This window comes from Corapipo altera, unplaced genomic scaffold (genome assembly GCF_003945725.1).
Source record: "Corapipo altera isolate COAL_440 unplaced genomic scaffold, ASM394572v1 61242, whole genome shotgun sequence".
In the NCBI taxonomy this organism is placed as follows: domain Eukaryota; kingdom Metazoa; phylum Chordata; class Aves; order Passeriformes; family Pipridae; genus Corapipo; species Corapipo altera.
Genome location: NW_020885007.1, coordinates 387,737 through 392,034, shown reverse-complemented (window position 1 = coordinate 392,034; position 4,298 = coordinate 387,737). Strand labels below are relative to the sequence as shown.

The window sequence follows — 4,298 nt, the reverse complement described above, 5'->3', positions numbered from 1 at the left end:
AAAGCCTTTCACCATCTTCATTGCCCTCTTTTGGACACTCTCTAATAGCTTAATATCTTTCTTACATTGCGGTGACCAAAACTGCACACAATATTCAAGGTGAGACTGCACCAGTTCAGAGTAGAGCGGGACAATCACCTCCCTCAACCAGTTGGCGATGCTGTGCCTGATGCACCCGTGGACACAGTTGACCCTCCTGGCTACCAGGGCACTGCTGACTCATATTCAACTTGCCATCAACCAGGACCCTCAGGTCCCTTTCCACAGCACTGCTTTCAAGCATTTCACTCCTCAGTTTGTACGTACATCCAGGGTTGCCCCATCCGAGGTGCAGAATCCGGCACTTTCCCTTGTAGAACTTCATATGGTTAGTGATTGCCCAGTCCTCTAATTTGTTGAGGTCTCTCTTCAAGGCCTCCCTGCCTTTGGGGAAGTGACAAAGGTTGAAAAGGGACGTTTGTATTTTTTCCCAATCCCCCCCCCCCCCCCCCATTCCCCCCTCCCGTCTGTTTCTTCGGGGATGGGGGTGGGGGCAGAGCAAAGCCGCACGCACTGGGTAGTGCGGGAGTGGGGGGGAGGGCAGGCACTCCGGGAAACCACAGTGACTGCCGGGAGGGCGAGGAGAGTCCTTTGTTCAGGGGCTTTTGGGGTTTGGTCTGTGACCCGACAGAGCAGGAACCTGGTTTTTGGCTGCCTCGTTCTCTTTTCCTGAGAGGAAGTTTTTTTTCCCCACGGGACACCTCACGGAGGACGACTGAGAGAGAGAGAGACCAACCCATCTCAGAGGGAGGTATTCTGCTTTCAAGACTGCCTGTGGGAAAAGGACTTGTTTTTTTTTCATTGCTGGTTGCCAACACACTTGGTTGCAAGCAGCTTTTGAACTGCCAGGGGGGACACCCCTGCCTTTCCCCCCCCCCCCCCCCCGGGTTGCCGCAGGTTTCTCCCCTCCCTCACCTGGGGAACTGGGACTTTGTTTTGTTTCTTCTGAATGTTTTTGATTGCACCATTTGTTGTTTATTCAGATTTTTTAAATAAAAAGTTGTTTCTTTTCCTTTTCCACACTTCCACCTGAAGTTTCTTAATTTCTAAGCTGTAATCTTGTTTAACTTAGACATTAATTGGCACCCAAATCATGGGACTTGACTAGAGGAAAGGTGGAAAAGGAATAAACCCTCTTGTTTAATCACCTGTGTATTGCATATATACACACCATTAGCGATCATGTGGTCCAACTTCTTTTGGCATTTGGCAGTGTATATGGTCTTTCCATTTATGGATCACTTCTTAAAGATGGACACCATGACTGCAACAGTTACGGCTGCTATTAAGTTTGTAAATTGGTACCAGTGGTTGAAAAATTCTGACCCCATAGTTCTCTTTTGGAATATATATATACATTGAATCCGAAAAATCCGGTATAAGGAACTGCTCAGAGACTTTGGATCTTTTGAGCAGCAAAGGTATTTATTTCGACATCAGGAGCAAGTGTGGTTCGCACCACAGAAAACTTGCTCAAAGGTTTCACACAAAATCAGTGGTTGTTATACAATTTTCATATATGATTAAATACATATTCATATGATTACAACATCTATCTATACATATTAATAACAGGGGGAGTATAGGCAGAGCTCAGGTGGAACTTAGGGCGGTGTTTCTCTTGGCCCTCAATTTTGGTGGTAAATCCACTCTTCCTCCCATGAGTCTGGGGTCTTTTCTCATCTTCATCAACCTGACCTTTCTACCTTTCCATTGTCCTTGAAACTTGGAGAAAGCCCTGGCTCCAGGTCTATTTCTCCTATTCAAATGTCTACCTTATCTTACTTCATCCTAATTTATTACCTCTAGACCTATTGTATACTACTTCTACCATTCTTCTAAGTTTTGGTCCAGTAGGCAGAACAGAACTAGTCTTTAGTAGCATAGAGCGATTAGATGTTAGGGGGGTTTCTTAGCAGACCCAGATTTCTCAGTTAACTCTTTTGGGCCTAGTTTCTTGTTTTAACATGGATGCATTACTACCACAACCCAGGTTTTTATTTTTGGAGTTTTACTGATAATGGTACCTATTTTGGGGGAGGAACACAGGCAAATGCTTTTTCCCAACCCTTCACCCACTTCTCATATGGCCCTACCACGGTAGCTTCTGAAGGGTTGATTTTTCCCCTGGACATTAAAGATATTCTATTCTTGATTATGTTTTTACTGTGTTTGTTCAGTGTGGTCTACCCAGCATTTAGAGACAGGGTGAGGTTGTCTTTGGTAACTGCCCCAAGACCTGCCCCAAGACCTACCCCAGACAATAGGGACCCTACCCAAGAACCTGCCCAACAACCTGCCACTGTGCTACAGCCTACCACGGTCCAACAACCTGCCACTGTCCAACCACCTGTCACTGTCCAATCACCTGCCATGGACCAACAACCTGCCATAGACATAAATCACTGATTGGATGGGAGCATGGGAGGAGATAGGCCCGGTGCTAAAGGAATACTTTCCCGTGATTGTTTGGAAGCTCTCCCCTGACCAAACACAGATCCCCTGTAAGGTTGCTGAGTGCCTGAAAGAACATCGGTCCATAAATTCCAGAGATGGACAGCTTATAGCAATGTGCTGGACCTTAACCCATGCTTACCACACCATGATATGGACTGGGCAACACCACCTACAGTCAGAAGGGAAAGATAGTGGAGCAGAGAAACCAATAGACATCACAAGTGCTCAGTCCCCAGTTACACCAGAAGGGAAGTCACAGCCAGGGGAAGTGACCCCAGTGCAGACGAAGAAGTATAAAGCCAAGTCAATACACCCAGTTAACGAGGATGGGGAACCAAGGCCTTCACAACCAGTGGAGGAACCAGAACCTGAGATCATTACCGAATCCCTGTCATATGACCAGCTCCGCAATATGCGGAACAACATTACTCGACACCAAGATGAGCCCATTTTGATCTGTCTGATTCGAGTGTGGAACCTTATGGGTGAAGACTTGCTACTTGATGGCAATGAAGCAAGGTATCTCATGGACAAGGATCTGACCCTCTAGAAGGTTCCTCCCAAATGTATTCACAGCATTTGAACAGATTAAGCAGGAGATTGCCCACACTGTAGCCCTTGGACCAGTCAGGACAGGACCAGAGGTGAAGAATGTATTCTATTCTGCAGCCAGGGATAATGGTCCTTCCTGGGGCCTCTGGCAAAAGGTGCCTGGCAAGACCAGAGGCCGCCCACTTGGATTCTGGAGTTGAAACTACAGAGGATCTGAAGCCAACTACACCCCAACAGAAAAGGAGATCCTAACAGCTTATGAAGGAGTACAAGCTGCCTCAGAGGTGACTGGCACAGAAGAACAACTCCTCCTAGCACCTCCATTGAGGTGAGTTGGATGTTCAAGGGAAAGACATCCTCTACACATCATACCACTGATGCTACATGGAGTAAGTGGATCGCTCTGATCACACAGTGCACCCATATTGGGAATCCGAATCGCCCTGGGATCCTAGAAATCATCACGAACTGCCTGGAAGGTGAGAGTTTTGTTCTAGCAGATAAAGAAGAAGGAGAGCAGGTGGTATGTATTTTGATGTAATCACCCATTTGTTTCACGAATCACAATTATTAATTTATCACAGGGGGTTTTTAGGGTTTGGTTTGTGACCGGACAGAGCAGGAGCACGGTTTTTGACCGTCTTGTTCTCTTTTCCTGAGAGGAAGTTTTTTCTCCCTATGGGACACCTCGCAGAGGATGACTGAGAGACTGACCCATCTCAGAGCAAGATATTCTGCTTTCAAGACTGCCTGTGGGAAAAGGACTTGTTTTTTTTCATTGCTGGTTGCAAGTACACTTGGTTGTTAGCAGCTTTTGAACTGCCGGGACACTCCTGCCTTTCCCTCTCCCCCCTTCCTGGGTTGCCGCGGGTTTCTCCCCTCCCTCATGAGGATTTGGGACTTTGTTTTGTTTCTTCTGAATGTTTTTGATTGCACCATTTGTTGTTTATTCAGATTTTTTTAATAAAAAACTGTTTCTTTTCCTTTTTCACACTTCCACCTGAAGTCTCTTAATTTCTAAATTGTAATCTTGTTAAACTAAGTCAAGAAGTAAACAGTTCCTCCCAGTTTTGTGTCATCTGCATACTTGCTTAGTATCCCTTCCAGTCCTGTGTCCAAGTAATTTATGAAGATGTTGAAGAGCACTGGGGTTAGAATGGAACCCTGCAGAACTTCTCTAGTGACAGGTTACCAGTCTGATGTTGTGCTGGTTTAAAAGTTAACCAGCAGGGGAAATGAACTCAACTCAA

At 46.0% G+C, this 4,298-nt stretch overlaps 1 long non-coding RNA gene across 1 annotated transcript in view; it reads left to right on the top strand.

The window, feature by feature from the left end:
* The first annotated feature begins 766 nt into the window (after positions 1 to 766).
* The window catches only part of LOC113958798, a 175,284-nt gene continuing 171,752 nt past the window's right edge, over positions 767 to 4,298 (top strand). Inside the window, exon 1 of the long non-coding RNA XR_003531629.1 lies at positions 767 to 828. This is a non-coding gene — a long non-coding RNA (uncharacterized LOC113958798). The remainder of the gene's footprint in view (positions 829 to 4,298) is intronic.